Source organism: Podarcis filfolensis (genome assembly GCF_964270895.1).
Source record: "Podarcis filfolensis genome assembly, chromosome: 8".
Classification (NCBI taxonomy): Eukaryota; Metazoa; Chordata; class Lepidosauria; order Squamata; family Lacertidae; genus Podarcis; species Podarcis filfolensis.
In genome coordinates this window covers 29,695,216-29,712,862 of record NC_139611.1, presented here as the reverse complement: position 1 = coordinate 29,712,862, position 17,647 = coordinate 29,695,216, and the positions used below count along the sequence as shown (strand labels likewise).

Genomic DNA, 17,647 nt, shown 5'->3' with positions numbered 1-17,647 from the left:
GGAAAGGCAGAGATATCAATGCAATAATGAATAAACAACATAAAAATATAGACAACAGTGGATTTAGGCCGTAAAACCACAAGGATCTGCTCTGCAGTGATGGAACTTTTCCGAAAGGGATAGAAATTACATTGCAATCCAGCAGGATGGATGGATGGGGTTGGGTATCCAGCTGTCTATTTTAGTCCAGTATGGCATATGCGTCATTGACATATACCCCAGTATGGCATATCATTGGGATATCTCCCTATGTTAAAGAAACATGGCCACACTTTCAGAAGCATGAGCATGCTGATTTGCTGGAATAGAACCACGTCAGAACTCAGGCATTTGAATCAGCAGCCATCAGCACAGGAGATGGTTCCCCCCTCCCCAAGCCAGACGGTGTTAGGCCTCCATTGAGATTCATCCTGCCTCGGCCATCGCAACAGATGAAGACCCTTCCCTGCTCAAAAGAGCCCACGTGGGGGAACACTTAGCAACTTTGATTGGAAACATGTTAATCTCGAGCTGTCATCTTCCCCAACATAAAAGCATCCCTAACAGAAGGCAACCCTTATTATTTATACGAGCTGAGATCATCCCTGCTTTCTGATTCATTCAGATGGATGCCAACGGCCTCAGAAAAAAAACAAGCATTTCTTCATAAAGAAAAGATGAAAATTACTGAGGACTTTGATCTGCCACCACCCAATACTTGCACTACAAAAGCTTAAAAGCAGAAACATTAGTCATTGAAAAAGGGGGCTTGGGGAAAGACAAAGACGAGGAGGAGAGAGAAATGCCTGTGTGGCCAAAGTATTTGAAATTAATACTGAAAGCCACATTTGATAAAAATAAATACCATTTGTGCCGGGCTGAGCAACACGTGATGCAGAAAGCATTTCATGCTGCTCTGTTATGGGTTGCTGAAAATGGGAACATTGCAGCTTTTTCGTTAGTCCCAAAAACAAAGCAAAGAAACCTACGTGTCCATCTCACAGTAACAAAGGTAATGCTTAACTAACTGCCCGTCTGAAATCTAAGCACAACAGCAGCGTTTTTCCAACGCTACACTGAGCAGCAGGGAGCAGACTTCCGGCTTCTGTTGCTTCAGGGCACAGATTCTGACCGCATCTTGCTCCACTATATGCAACCCTTGAAAAGCAAGCTTTATGAAAAAGACATCTATGCTCCCTGCACCATATATAGTACGGTGGTTGCCAACCATGGTGCCTTAGAACACTGGTTTTCTTCAACAGGTGCCCCAGACTCTGAGATTTTTCTTCTTTAATAATGTAAGCCTCACTCACCTCACAGAGTGTTTTTTGTGGGGGAGGAAGGGAAAGGAGATTGTGAGCCTCTTTGAGACTCCTTAAGGGGAGTGAAGGGCGGGATATCAAGTCCAAACTCTTCTTCTCCTCCTCCAAGTCATTACTATTCCAGCAATTGTGTCCAATGAACTTGGAGACTCAGAAGTCCAAAGCAGAATTGATTTCAGTTTGTTTGTTTGTTTGTTTGTTTGTTTGTTTGTTTGTTTGTTATATTTATATACCACCTTTATCTTCCAAGGATCTCAAGCTTCTGTACATGGTTCTCCTCCTCCTCCTCATTTCATCATCACAATAACCCTATGAAGCAGGTCAGGCTAAGAGATGGTGATTGGCCCAAGGACACCCAAGGAGCTTCATGGCTCAGTAGAGATTCGAACCCTGGTCCTAGTGCAACACTCTAACCATCTACTAGGAAAAGCTGTATCAAGCTGTTGGTTTCTGTCTTTTTTAAAAAACAACAACAACAACAACAACAACAACAACAACAACAACAACGTAAGAACTTATATGCCAATTTGCTTTGGCTTGCAAAAATGTATGCAGGTTGCAGAATTCAGCTTTTATTGGTGCAGAATTTATATCTATATCTCCTTGGTACCAACCACATGCCATAATAAAGAATATTCCTAACGCAGTCATACCTTGGATCCCAAAAGCCTTGATACTCGGACGTTTTGGCTCCCAAACAATGCAAACCCAGAAGTGAGTGTTCTGGTTTGCAAAAGTTCTTTGGAACCCAAACGTCTGACGGGGCTTCTGCGGCTTCCGATTGGCTGCGGGAGCTTCCTGCAGCCAATCAGAAGCCACGCTTTGGTTTCTGAATGTTTTGGAAGTCAAACGGACTTCCGGAAGGGATTCTGTATTACTCCCAAGGTACTGCTGTAGTAAGAACTGTTGAGCAGTGTGGTATTGGGAAACAATGGACTTTCCTCTGCTGGAGGTATTTAAGCAAAAGCTAGTCAAATCCTGCAGTGCAGAGTGGGCTAGACTAGATTACTCCCAGGATCCTCCAACTCTAAAAGGTTGAGATTCTTTTAATTTTCAAGGAAACGCGTTTCCTCACCCACTCACTGCCATTGCAGGCAATAATATGCAAACTGTGTCATTTTGAAACCTGGTCTGAGCAAGGTCTGCCTAAGCACTACAGTCAGACTGTTACAGTTAAATGGTCAATAGAAAAGGAAATAGTAAATATGATTGCTCTGCTCCCTCCTTGGCTGCATAAATAAAGCAGAGATCAAACAAGGCAATCATGGCTGTCCAGCTCCCCGGCCACGCTTATCAAACTGGGATTAAAAAACACACTGGCCCTAATTTGTTATTAAAAGGCAAGTTTAAGTCACCAGAAACACCAAAAGCTCATAATAAAGGCCAAGACACAACAAGCCCAGTTCTTAGAGGGCAGCTGTCTTTAACATACAGTATGTACAATATAATGTGATAAAGAAATGTGAAATATAAAGTGTCAAACAGAGGAAAATGCAATCAGTTCGCAGACTTTAAACTGAGGAATTAAACAAGGCAATAGCCTTGAGGAGAGCAAGACCCTCTGATCTCTCTCACAGCAGGTGCCTACTTCCATTCGCCTTGTAAAACTGTAAATAATCAAAATCAATGGGCATCTTACAGAGGCTCAAGAACTGGAGCAACAAAACAAACAATTTCCAGGTATATTCGGCAACAAAAGACCCATTCATGGGCTGGAGAATTATTGCTCCGTTATGAATGGAAAAAGAGCCGATGTACTGGCAAATCGGTGGGGCTCTCATCTACTACACACACACACCCCGCAAATGCTAGTGGCCATTTCTTTCCTTTATGTACAGGCATCTCTCGAGTTGGAATAAGGATTCGCTTGATTCTCACTCTGCAAGAAATTATTGCAATACAGTTTTTGTGTAGATGAGTTTGATGTTTCATGTACCCACCAAGTGATTGGCACTCAGATTCGAGGCTTCTGCAAATGAAGTGTATTTGTGTTTAGTGCTGCAGGCTGCAGGATTTGTGGTGTTTTAGAATTCTCTCTCTCTCTCTCTCTCTCTCACACACACACACACACACACACACACACACCGCCTTCCAGGATTTCCCCCCCAAATACAATTAAGGTCTGGAAGCAGAGCTTGCTGCTATGATGTCCCAGTCTTATACACATTTATAGAACTATTAGGTGGCTTTGTCTACCTGTCAACTGCCCCATAAAAACCAAGACATCCATGTGCAATTTCAGGTCAAGATAATCTGTGATCTCATGTGGCCAGTGCTGGATTTATGTATGCCTATGTAGGCTGAAGCCTAGGGCCTTTTAATCTAGGGGGCCTTACCAGCCCACCCTCTCCCCAGTGGGCAGTCTCCCCTCTCCCAAAATTGCAAACCCAAGACTTCATGCAAGGGCAGGGCAACTCAGGCCCAGCAACTATGAGACAGGGCTAGCCAGTGGGGCCTAATTTGAAGCAGTGGGGCACAACTTGATTTTTTTTTTTTTTGGTAGGGCCCTAGTTCACAGCCAAAGTCTGCAAAATCTTACATATATAAATAAAATCCATCTAGATTGCCCTGGTGCGGGGGGCCCCTTAGGAGCAGCACGCCAGGCCCAATTTGGCAGAATTGCTCCAATTGCCTTAAAGTCAGCCCTGATGAGACTGTGCAGGGGTTGGACTGACAGCCCTGCACCTTCTAGGTCCCTGGTGTCACTATTCAGAGTACAGACTCAAGGACATATTATGGAAATAAAGGGGGGGGACTTATTGAAAATCAGTTTTGTCACCTCTCTCCCCCCCCAACCTAAAGACAATGGGCCCAGCCACCTTTTATTCACAGTCGCATAATCACTACACTACAGCATGGCCATAAACCTGTACGTTCAGTCTCTGAAATATACACCCAATATGTAGCAATGGAGATTTATGTTACTGCTTTATGAATGAGCACTGTGTTTTATGAATGGACTCTGTATTTTGTGAATTACCTAAGAGCCAGCAATAGGGAGCTCTAGAATCTGAGAGCTAACCAATTGGGTACCACCAAACAGCGACCCCTATTGCTGAAAGCAGGGAACCAGCAGGGAACGCTTCAGCTCAGCCTTTGCACTGTTGACTGAACACCCCCTGCTGTGCAGATAATGGAGAAAGCTCGTAAATTGTATCCCTTCTGGTATCCTGGCCAACTCTATTATGCTGGTGTAAACCCTGGTGCACCAGAAGCCCAGAATAGCAACAAATAAAATCCGCTTATACGTCAGTGAGTGATAAGACTTGTCAACCAGTTCTTCCAAAGTCTTCCTAAATTATAAAGCTCCAAAATATAGGCCAAAAGAGAACAGGTCTGGGAAGAGTGAGGCATACAATGGGCACCACCAGTGAAAAGGCTCTGCTCTGTGTAGCTCCTGCCCTGTCATTTGATAGGGTGCCCACTTGTTCTCCTTCTTGACATGGAATGCTCTCTGTTGGAGTCTCCAGGTCCAGTACAAAGACCATCAGAAGGGAGAGCAGGGACCTTGAGGCTCCCAACAGCTGATAATCAAGCAAGCAAGCACACAGGTCACCTTTGTCACAGTCAGGACGCCTATGTTCTGGCCAGGCCTGCACCCAATCTTGCTTTTGTACAATCTTGTTTGTTCTCAGTAACCAAAATTATATTATCAACAAAATTATATTATCAAGCAGAAAAGTTGTTTTCCTTCATTTGCAAGGAATCATACAAAACAAAATGACACTAATAAAGAAAAGTTCCAGGGTGGCAACAGAAAGCAAACTAAACATGCTTTTGCAGTTCATCAAAACTATCTAGCAATATCAAGTTATAGGAAAACTGGTGCTATTAGCAGTAATCCTTCTAGTTCGTTAATTGGTTTGGCAACTTCCATGCACATGACATGTGATGCTATTTCCCCAAGAAGTTAAATGATAACTAATCAAGGCAGCTACAGTTGCAAATGGCAACAAAATATCTGTGAAAAGAAGATGAGCAGGTTTGCTCAAGTGTGTTGCAGGTAGAAATACTGTTTGTAATGAAGAGAGAGCAGTAGTTTATTTGCTCGAATTAACAAATAAGAAAGTTTTGAGAATTTAAATTCTAAATTAAAATTGATTACTTAATTGAGAAAACACTGGGGCCTAATTTGAATAGTAGAGTGCCTGGTATCTGGTGGGCAATCTCATCCTTTATTTCCACACTGTGGCTGCAGACCAAATCACCTGACAGGAGAGTTATGAGATTCAGGTGAGAGTCAGATGCCTTGTCAATCTCAGCAGGTATATAAGAGGCCTCTGCCCTGGCCAGGTAGCAGAAGAAAAGCAGCCCTTCAAGATACTAGACTCCAAGTCATGGAGATATTTGTGGATTGAAACCAGCTCTTTGAATTATGCTCAGAAATGGACTGGTGTGTATGCTCAGTATCATGCATCTGAGTTTGTTTGGTTCTTTTTTTAAAAAAAACTAATGTAGGAAACAAACCACAGGAGTCAACCTGCATCAGTACCAGGGATGGGGGGGGGGGACTTGATTCAGTTCACATTTCAAGGCAAGCCTTGTACTTTCCAAAAGAATACACAAAAACAAGCACAACTAGCATTCAAAATTTGCACTGTCCCAAATTTTGCAGCACAGTTCTACAGCCAAGTGTCCAAAAATTAGCATGTGCATCGAAAGGCATATACTAGCAAAAACATTAAATGGCCATTCATTTAATGGTGACCAAAGCTATAAAATCTGAGACTGTCCCTGAGATTGTTGGTGCTGATGGGACTTATTTTCTGGACATTCAGCACCATGATTTGCATATTAAAATGATGGGTGATTACCTTCATCTCAGCCTTTATTGGTGTTTAAACTTTCAGAGTGATGTAATATACAGTAATGGGTGGAGCGGCTGATGTGTTGCCTCTGCTTTCAGGCATCCCCTGGGAATTCTGTTCCCTAATTCAGAAGAAGCTTATAGAGTATCACAGAGATTATATGACTGTCAATCTCTTGGGGTGTGGGGGAGAAGGCTATGATCACCGTGTTGCAGTGGATATGTAGGATAGAGTACGATTTAAAAACATCCTTGCTGAGAAAGGAAGACAGTGCCGAATATTGCATGGGGTGAAAACCTCATCAAAGGCCTGTGTGCAGAGCAGGGGAAGTTCCTACCCAATCAGTGAGATCGTTGCTCAGGAAACTTTGAGTGGGCTGGGTTTACAGATAAATTTCAAGCTGATCTTCTACAGACAGCGGAGAGTGAGAACATCACTTTCCTACTCAGGACACCTGCCCCTTGGTCTGCTGGCCCCACCATGCCTCCAAGTCAAGCTGTCACATTATCTTCCTCGTTATTCTCCACAAATGCAACAAGGGTAGTTAAGATGCCAATCTGGGAGAGGCATGCTCTCCAAGTGTCCTGACTCTCCAGAGACAGTCTCAGAATTACAAAAGCTTCTGATTTGATCCTAAAGTATCCTTGTTTCCCATCGGTGCTGCTGCTAACATGCTCAGAGAGGAGGATGAGCAGGCACTTGTCCCAAGCAGTGAAGGCAGCAAGGGAGCATCCTGCTGCCTCCCCATGGCTGCTTATGCCAGCCTCCTCCCTTGGGCTGCTCATAGAGGCTTCTAGAGAATGGGGAAAGACGAGGAGGAGAGGCTGGTGCCAATGAGGCCCAGCCCTGTGTGATGTGCCAGCTCTGAGAATAAGGCAGAGGGCAGGGCCACCCTGGGAGGAAGAAGTGGGGCAGAGTGATAGAAAATGCTCTGTGGGGGGTGGGGGCAAAAAAAGTGAGGGGGGTTGAGGAGGGTCAATTGGGAGGGAGTGAAAAATGTCCCTATTTTAATCAAAGGAATGTTGGAGGGTACCTGACCAGGAGAGAAGGCCTTTATAAAAAGCTAAGTTGCTCTGCTATTGTGTTCCCTCCTTCACCACCAGGGAAGATCAAGGCAGGGTTTTCTAAACCACCAGGAAACTGACCACCCATGCTACCTACTCATAATCAAGCTGAGATCCTTGTGCTGTCCTTGCGTAAATAGGGCAGTAGTAGGACTTAGGTTTTGGCGGCATCAGGCTCTCATTCTCTGCTATGCATACAAGAGCAATCCAAAACACATAATCTGATCCAGTCCAATTTGTAGGCCTGAAGTCAAAATGCTGTTGTTCAAGCACTTGACCTGGACTGGGTGCCTCCTGTGGTTTTATTTTTGCTGCTCCAGCTGTTTTATTTTGGGATGGATGGATCGGTCTATTTTTAATCTATGTTGCTTTCACATGTGTTGACCCATAAATCTGTTCCATTCCATTTCTCATTAATCTGCCGCTCCTTTTCTTTCTTTATTTTCTTTCTTCCTTTCTGCATCTGCATGAAAAATTACATTCGAATACATATTTTGATGGCATATTCTCTCAAAAAAGGAGTTCCTAAACATATTTCCACACACTTTTTTGGCTGAGAATTGCCTCAGAACATTTGGGAACTACAAAAACTGGCATAAAGCTAAGTTCCTATTTACACAATAGATTGGGACATGCAGATCAGGTCTACTTCTCTCAGAATCCACAAAGATCAAATTCTTCAAGCATCACTAGATTTATTTAAGTCTCTTTCTATTGACACTGATTGCTGTCATTGTGTTGGTGTCTAGGAAGCCTTTTTCATTTATTTATATTGCATTATCTTTTTTGTGGGCCAGAAGGCCAACCAGACCAACCTTAAGGATAGCCCCTCCATTGCAAGAATCTAATTTCACCACCACCATTGGAATTAACCCCAGATTTGGCCATTTTGTCATCATCCCCTTTCAAATTGGAAGCTAGAGCTGTAGATAGTCAAACCTTTGGCTCAGTCTTGAGCCAGGACTCAAGATAGTGGGTTTGGGGTTTTTTTCCCTGTCTCTCACCCTCTCTCCATTCTCTCCTCAAATGGCTGCTAAATCTTTCGGGCTGCTGGCTGTCACCAGAACAATGCAAAGGTGAAAATGCTTTAAAATGAAGACCGTCAGGGCAGAGATGTGTTTTTATTTCTTGGTATACACAAGAATCTTGCTTTATGGCTTCCAATCCACATTCATCACCCCTGCAAGTGTTGTTTTGTTTTTGTTCTTGTTAATAACTTTGGAGCTCAAGGTCTGGCGAAGGCTTAACACTGACTCCCTGTAAACTATGGTTTGCACATTGGAGCCAATCCCAGGAACAGAGCTATCTATATCGCTCAATCAATCAATCATCAAATTTATATCCTTCCATTCCTCTTAAATTTGCCCAGGACAATAAACACATATGTAATTTTTTAAAAAGTAATAAAAAATACAACAGACATCTTTTTTTTAAAAAAAAAGACAGAACACAATAAAACATGGCCTCTTCCACCATAGATATCTCAGAAGCCACAGGGAGACTCAACATGATTTCTCATTTCCAGGGAGTCGGGTCTGAACATACCTTTTTATTGGCATCACATACAAACAAATGGTGGAAGGAGAAAGAATTTGCTTATTTGAAGACCATCAGGTGGAAACTCTTACACATATGGTTCTTAAATGTAAACTATATGTTGATCTCTGCCAACAGTTCCTGAACATACCACATAGGAGCTCTGTATAGCTGCCTCACACTGAGTCAGACCATAAGTCCACCTAGTTCAGTATTCTCTACTCTGACTGACAGCAACTCTCTGGGATTTCAGACTGGGATCTCTCCCAACCCTAACTGGGGCCTTCTGCATGCAAAAGAAATGGTCTTCTGCTGAGCCACAGTCCTTCATAGGGGCTATAAATAGTTCATTTCTCCAGCTCACAACTAACAGAAGCAAATTTATGTGACGTAAGCAAATCTATGCAAATTCGATCCATTTGCATAATTTATGCGTGGAACACTGTAAAACAGATGACATTATTTAAAGCTCCCTGTGATACGAATAAGGTTAATTACCAGAACCATATTTTTTTTAGCAAAAAAAAAACCCAAAACAAAACAAAGCAGAGCTTGTTTACATATTGATTTATTTATTTTTTGCAATTCTCCTGAAATTTATACCTTGCTTTTTTTTCTGGCTTTGGAGGAAGCACCTAGTCTGCCCCGCCCCCCGCCAGCAAATAAAATGAATGGCCAGTTTGTATATTCAGACTCTGTTGAGTGATCCCCAGTATTCAGTTGTGACATTCAGGAGAAAGCGAAACTCAGAAGCACAAATCAATGAGCAGAGTTGGGCCTTTCCCACCTAACCCTCCCTTTATTGCCCCTCCCGGTGCATCCAGATTGCTCTGAACTTCCCTGAATCAAAGGTGACGAGAACGGGAGTGTTAATCATTTTAATTGCCCGGGAGCCTGGAAAAAACCCGAGACTGGCCGAGCCAGATGCAGTCTCTTTAAAAGGATGCAACCGTGTTGTCTCTCCCATTTTTTATTTTTTTTTAAAAAAAGCCATCCGAACCAATTCTAATAATTTCCATTTATCTGTGATGACGTTAGCTGTTCGGCCAGCCTTTGCCAACAGACAGGCTCGCCCTCGTGTTGCGTTTTGAACAAGGCGCGCTCCCTCTTTTCATTATCGTTAACGTGCTCCTGGTGGGCAGAGCGCGGCACGGTGGCACCGGTCACACTTTGTTGCTTTATCTTACATGACAAAGAGGGATTGTGTGCTTCGGTCCGGGGCCAGGAGAGGAAAGCAGAAGGTGGCACAGGAATGACTCCCTCCTCTCTGCCTAGGAACCACGCAAAGGGCTCCTGTGCCTGACTTGCTAACAGCGCGAAGGGGGCCAGACAAATAGATTTTCCCCTATATTTATAACCAGCATCATTCTTCCTTTCAAGCCTTTCAGCGCAGGTAGCTGTTTTATATGAAATGAACAATCTTTATAGACGTACCAGAGCCATAACAAGGCTGATTTTCAGCGGGGCTGAGGTATATAACTCTTGCCGAATTGTCAGCCCTCTTGCTCAACAAATCAAGCCTAACTTATGATGTTTGCGGTGTAATTTTTATCCCTGTTTGACTAGCCAACTACCCGGTGGTAATAGGATGTTGGGAGAGGGCAGCGGCAATGTTTGCACATGCCGTGATTGATAGGCTTGCTCTGCATTTTTCATTTATATCTCCCGATTCCGAATCAGTTAAGTTTAGGAAAAATGAAAGAAAACGGCAAGAAAAATGGGGGCCGCTCGCAAGCCCAGCGCTCTTGCTGATCCGAGTTCAGCTCGCATCTGCTCAGATTGTCTGGAAACATTAAGATATCTAAATGAAAATCAATACTATATGTGCCAGCGTTTACTACCAAGAACAAGTATCAAGAGACCCGGGCTAATCAGGCTTTCAGGCTTGCATGCCGGCCCTCGGCTGAACCCCAGGGGTGTCCTAATTGGCCCAGACTAATAAGAGAAGAGTTAAATTTATAACCGGCAAAGACATCTTGTTTCTTTTTGCTGCCGTTGTTCAGGAGACGGGAGACAGCCTCACCTGTGTTGCAGCAAGAGATGGACCGGGATGGGCACCAGTCAGGCGGAAGCTGCCTTTCGCCCCGTCGGAAAGGTAAAAATGGGAAGGATAATTTACAGCCGCCCATAAAAACCAGTCAGGCATGTTTAAGCTTTTGGTGGGCACGGCACTATCAAACCTCTCTCTCTCTCTCTCTCTCTTGCGCACGCCAACTGCATATTTCCTCTGCGTAAAAGCTCTCCAACTAAACCTCGTGTATTAGGACATGAAAGGGATGTTTTAGAGCTGAAAGCCCCCAGCATACTCTTTGATCTCCCTCCTGATTTAGAAAGTGGCGAGGAGACGGGAGGAAGGAAGGGAGGCAAATAAATATGTTCAGAGTCAGAGGGCTGCTTGACCTGGTGCTAATAAGTTCCGGTGTGTGTTTTTGAAGAGTGGGGGATCAGAGTGTGGCTCCAATTTAGAAGAGGCCCTAGAAGTCATCAAGTCCACCCCATTTGCAATGACAGTGGGCCTTACAAATCATTGATTGATTGATTGATTGATTGATTGGAACCATTTGTGGCCCACTCTCCCACCAGAAAGACTCCCAAGGTGGCTTATGTACTGTCAATCAGAACTTGACAGTCCCTGACCCTCAGACTCACAATAAAACTAACATGACACACAAGGAGAAAGGGATGGGGAGGGAAGAGGAGAATAACAATCACAATTCAGGAACCAGTTTCTACATAGTTATTCCTATAATGACCAGCCGGCACAGTTCCAGGGCAGGGGGTACCTGATGGCGCTGGGCCTCCACCAGCAAAGCTGATGCAATGAGCCTCCTGATTCCCACCTCTCCCACCATAGAGGCAGCCTGATGGAGTGGCTGCTCCCAGACGATGGCTGAGAGATGGGGAGGCCTAATGGTCACAGCAGAGCTGATAGTGAGCTCTACTTTGCAGCTCTCCCACTGAGGTGGTCTGATTTGTACAAAATAGATTTGTACAAATGGCCACCTAGCCTCCACTCAAATACCTCCAGCGAACATCCCAAGGCATTCTGCTCCCGCCTTGAGGACATGGGTGGGAAACCTCAGACTCAGGGCAAAATGTGGCCCTCCGGGCTCCTCTTTTTGGCCCTCAGGGCCTTCCACAAGTCATGCCCCATTCTTCTCAGTCCATGCCCCTCACCAGCCCAGCTTTGCATCCTTCTTGCATGTGTTTGCCTGACTGGGACAGGTCCTGGAACAGATACTTACTCTTGCTTGCCTAGGTGGAGGATGGATTGTGAATGCATGTAGAAACTAGCCGGCTGTACAAAGCTAATATTTGCATTCTTGCTCTGTCCAGTTTTGCCTCTGGCCAACACTGAGTGGTGTCCCCCAAGGAGAAAGAGACATTGATCTGAAAACCATTGCCCACCCTTAACTGTTATTACTCTTAATTACATTTCTGCCCCACCTTTTCCTCCAAGAAGCTCAGGGTGGAGTATGTGGTTCCCTCCCTCATCTAAGCCTTACATCAACCCTGTGAGGCAGGTTAGTCTGAAAGAGAGAAAGGTCAGGCGCAAGGTAACCCAGGGAGCTTTGTAGCCACAAAGTGGGAATTTGAACTCTGGCCTCTCCCGGGTCCTCTTCCAGCACGCTAAGCCTCTGCACCACACATGGCCTACCTGCATTAGGAGGCTTCTCCTACCATTTAGCTGAAATCTGCTTCCCTTCAAAGGGACACTTGGAGCGCCTAGGGAACCCAGAGCAAAAACACACCACTCCCCCAAAGTATTGCTACACATCATCCCAGTCTCTGTACAGTGAGAGACTCCAGGGGTTCCAGTCACTCCATCCCCTCGATCATTTTGGTTGCTCTTTTCCGAACCTTTCTCCACTCTACAATATCTTTCTTTCAGGTGAGGCAGCCAAATCATCATGGCTGATGGGTGCTGGGGTCCAACAACATCTGGAACTGCCCCTAGTCAAAGCACTTGTCTTGTGGGAATGTTTATATAATTTAGCAGAGTTTAAACCATCCCCTGTTTGAGTTTATGCAGTGACAAGACAAACGGGTTGCTAACTCGTTTCAGTCCTATCAATAATTATACCTTCCTGGTTGATAATCCCTTTCTGTCCCTCTTAAAGAAAACACACATGAATCTGAATCATATTAACATAAACTACTTTACTATCAGATTCATTCAGGTTTACAGAGTTGTTCCTGAAGGCAGGCTTAGGTTACATAACAGATAAACTATATATAGTGGTACCTCGGGTTACATATGCTTCAGGTTACATGTGCTTCAGGTTACAGACTCCGCTAACCCAGAAATATTACCTCGAGTTAAGAACTTTGCTTCAGGATGAGAACAGAAATCGTGCTCCAGTGGCACAGCAGCAGCAGGAGGCCCCATTAGCTAAAGTGGCGCTTCAGGTTAAGAACAGTTTCAGGTTAAGAACAGACCTCCAGAATGAATTAAGTTCTTAACCCAAGGTACCACTGTACTAGATAGTAGTGAGTCATGAGAAGACTGCATCTGAGCAGTTACCAGTTAACACTCCTTGCAGAAACCAACCAACTGACAAAACTGCCTGCCACATAGAGGCAGTTAGTCCTCTCTCGGAATGTTGGACTTGACTGACAGCTTTATATCCCACATATCGAAAGATCCTTGCCCATGTCTTCACAACCTCAAAGCCTTAGCAATTCTGTGGGAATGTGGCCCCATCTGCATTTGCACGTTTAAACCAGCATCATAGCACTTTAAAGAGTCATGTCTTCCCCCAAAGAATCCTGGGAACTGTGCTTTGCTAAGGATGCTGGGAGTTGCTGAGAGACTAGCGTTACCCTCACAGAGCTGCACTTTCCGGAGTTCTCTGTATAGAGAGGTTGATTCTTGTACCAGTCTGGGAATTGTAGCTGTGGGAGGGGAATGAACAAACTAGAGTTCCCAAAATTCTTTTGGGGAAACAATGACTGTTGAAAGAGATATGATCCTGTTTTAAATGCCTAGTGCAAATGTGGCTTTTTTCTATTGACTGCAGCTTTCAAACTCTTTATTCAAGTGTCATCCTACTAATCTCAGGGAAATTTGCTTCTAAATAAACTTGCATAAGATTGAACTGTAAGATCTTTATGTTCCAACAAGTTTGTATTTTTTAAAAAAAAATGCATTTCAGGGGTGGGGGAATGATGTTTGCTTATGCTAAGCTGCCATTGCATTTTATGTCAAGCATTTCTATTTTAAAAGAGAGAAATCATTTCTAAATGGTTCTTCTCATTGTTCAACACTTTGAGTGCTGAATTAATTGGAAAGGAGAATATACATTGTACAGATGAATAGGAGACATACATCCAAATTGCACTGTTTAGTTCCCCCTGCCCTTAACAGGGATTTTATAATGGTTTTAATTGCAACATTTTCTATCTTCTCTGTTGTATTGTATCACTGTGTATTTTATTTTGCAACCCGCCATGGGGCTGGCAAGGATGAGGGGCGGGGTGAAAATCTTTTTAAATATATAAATAAAATACATCATGGAGAGACATCCTGCCTGAATTCTCAGGAGCAGTCAAACTTGTTAATATTATTCACGTTGCACCATTCAAATGATAGGTAAAGGTAAAGGGACCCCTGACCATTAGGTCCAGTCGTGACTGACTCTGGGGTTGCGATGCTCATCTCGCTTTATTGGCCGAGGGAGCTGGCGTACAGCTTCCGGGTCATGTGGCCAGCATGACTGAGCCGCCTCTGGCGAAGCAGAGCAGTGCACGGAAACGCCGTTTACCTTCCCGCTGGAGTAGTACCTATTTATCTACTTGCACTTTGATGTGCTTTCGAACTGCTAGGTTGGCAGGAGAAGGGGCCAAGCAACGGGAGCTCACCCCGTCGCAGGGATTCGAACCGCCGACCTTCTGATCAGCAAGCCCTAGGCTCTGTGGTTTAACCCACAGCGCCACCTGCGTCCCTCTATTCAAATGATACAAATGCAGAATTTCCAGATAAACCCTGCATAAAAGCCAGTGTGGTGTGATGGATAGAGTATTGCACTAGGACCTAGGAGAGACCAGGGTTCAAATCCCTACTTGGCCATGAAGCTCACTAGGTGTGACCTTAAGCAAGTCACTGCCTCTCATCCTAGCCTACATCAGAGGGTTGTTGTTGTGGGGATTAAATAAGGAGCAGGAGAACCTTGAGCACTTTGGGGAGAAAGGGGTGGTGTAAATGCAATAAATATATAGAAACCAAAATGCACAAAGGAACAGGTCTGAGTGTGTTTGTGGGGCATTGCCAATCACCGTGTTATTTTGCACTGTTTTCAATGAATTTCCCGATCGTGTGCCAACTTCAGTGTAGTACCACCTAATGACTAAAGCAATTTCAAGGTAGATCTATTGGTGCTCTTTAAACAGGTGGCAGGGAAAGAGTCGGAGTAAGAACAGAAGTTGAAACTTGGGATTTCTGGCCAGCTCATGCCAGCTCCCCTGTGGCTGCTCACATCACATGAGACATTTAGCAGCCTTCGTTGGGGGGCCTCCTTTGTGTCCATTTTAATGGGGATCTGCTTAAAATCAATCAGTTGTCAGATGCAGTATTCTCCTTAATGGCTTCCTGCATGGTGGAGTCAGAAAAGCCATCGCAGCGTGTTGTCAATGAAAGCATGTTTGTGACACGCCAAGGGCTTCCCTTTGGTTTTGTCAGATCTCACCAGTGAACAGAGTTAAATACTGTCACTTCGGATACCTCAGGACCTTGGTGGCACTCCCAGGATGCAAGACGAAGCATTTATCTTTCTGAGTTGCTCTTCTTGACTGCTTCCTTTCCCAGTGCTGTAATTTCTTCTCCACAGTTGGTCCTGCCTCAGATAGGTGAGCAGGCAAACATAAGAACATAAGAAGAGTCTGCTCAGTCAGGCCAAACAGGTCCCATCTCGTCCAGCGTCCTGTTCTCGCAATAGCCAACCAGATGCCGAAACGGGAAACCCACAACAGGATTCGAGCTCCAGTGCATTCTGCCCTCCTGCAGTTTCCAGCAAATGGGATTCAGAAGCATTGACGCCCATGGAGGCAGAGCATAACCATTGTGGTTAGTAACCATGATTAGAGATGACTCCCCCTCTCCCCCATGAAGATGGTGAGAACCTCTGGTAAGCAACATCCTGTAAACAAAGGCTTCAGGTCTGTCCGAATCTTGCTGAATAAAGCTGAAGGAGCGAGGGCAGTCAACATCAATGAATCCTGCACCACCAAATAACCCAGAATGTAGTGGTCCATGCATACCCTGCCTGTTTCATATAATAATAATAATAATAATAATAATAATAATAATAATAATAATAATAATAAATTTATTATTTATACCCTGCCCATCTGGAAGGGTTTCCCCAGCCACTCTGGGCAGCTTCCAACAGAATATTGAAATACAATAATCTATTAAACATTAAAAGCTTCCCTAAACAGGGCTGCCTTCAGATGTCTTCTAAAAGTCTGGTAGTTGTTTTTCTCTTTGACATCTGGTGGGAGGGTGTTCCACAGGGCAGGCGCCACTACCGAGAAGGCCCTCTGGCTGGTTCCCTGTAACTTGGCTTCTCACAGTGAGAGAACCACCAGAAGGCCCTCTGCCTTGTTCCCTGTAGCTTTGCTTCTTGCAGGGAGGGAACCGCCAGAAGGCCCTCGGTACTGGACCTCAGTGTCCGGGCAGAACGACGGGCGTGGAAACTCTTCTTCAGGTATACTGGACCCCAAGTCCATTTAGGGCTTTAAAGGTCAGCACCAACACTTTGAATTGTGCTCAGAAACGTACTGGTAGCCAGTGTAGGTCTTAGCAGCCACAGTAGAATTTCTTACCAACCCTTCCCCAGAAGACTTCTGTTCATTGATTATGTTTTGCTTGTTTGTTTATGCATTTGCTGCACTTACATCTCACCCTTCCTCCCAAAGGATCCCTGGGGAGCAAACAACAAGGGATTTTTAAAAAATAATCTTTAAAATAATTCCGATACAGATGCAGACTGGGAAAGATCTCAATTTAAGAGGCTTGTTGGAAGAGTGGCTGGTCTTCTGAGGCATGAGGCATCTCAGAACAGTCCTAGGTCAAGCTGGATAGAGCAAAAATCAGGTTTGAGCAGAATTTATTTATTTTATATTTGGGGAAAATACATTTCCTAAAAAAAATTTTAAAAATCAGTTTACAGGGATTATATCTATACAATCTCTCTCTCACTCTCTCTCTTATTCACTCACACACACACACACACACACACACACACACACACACTTAAGATTATCAGCTAACTACTGCAGAATATTTTTGCACTTAATTGTCTGCACAGGCCTGGTGGCATAGAAATGTTTCCAGCAAATGTTTAAAGATTAAAATAGAAGGCACCTGCTCAATCTCTGTTGGACAATGTTTATGTCAGATGAGCCTCACAAATTTAAGGGATGACCAGTGATGCTCCTGCAGATTATTTTAGTGACTGATCTGGGAAATAAGCATTCAGATGGTCCCTGAGGGACCCTGGACCTCAGTTCTTGGAGGCTTTGCTGATTGATTCAAAGACCTTGCACCTTGTTCAGTAGCAGATGTTTTAACACTGGTGTCACATTTTGTCACCCATGTCCATCTGCCACATTCTGCATCAGCTGCATCTCCTGGACCAGGCCCAACATGTACAGCATGTTGCAGAAATCCAGCCTCAACTCAACTGATACACAGAGTACAATGGTCGGGCTAGCCCTGAATCACCAAGTAGGTCTGAGGGTCAATCTGTATGCTAGGATTTTCAGGCCGCCTATTGACTCAATAATATCCCCAGGCATGTCTGAGCTTCTTATACAGTCTCCTGCATGAGCTAAAGCAGGTTTCCTCAAACTCGGCCCTCCAGATGTTTTTGAGACTACAATTCCCATCATCCCTGACCAATGGTCCTGCTAGCTTTGGATCATGGGAGTTGTAGGC

General features: G+C 44.3%; 1 long non-coding RNA gene across 1 annotated transcript; it reads right to left on the bottom strand.

Annotated features, from left to right (window-relative positions):
* Nucleotides 1–12,778: 12,778 nt before the first annotated feature.
* On the bottom strand, nt 12,779–13,306 carry LOC310768273. Its single transcript, XR_014551249.1, has 2 exons — nt 13,184–13,306; nt 12,779–12,939 (listed from the first exon to the last, which is right to left on the bottom strand). It is a non-coding gene; the product is annotated as an uncharacterized lncRNA (long non-coding RNA).
* Nucleotides 13,307–17,647: the final 4,341 nt, after the last annotated feature.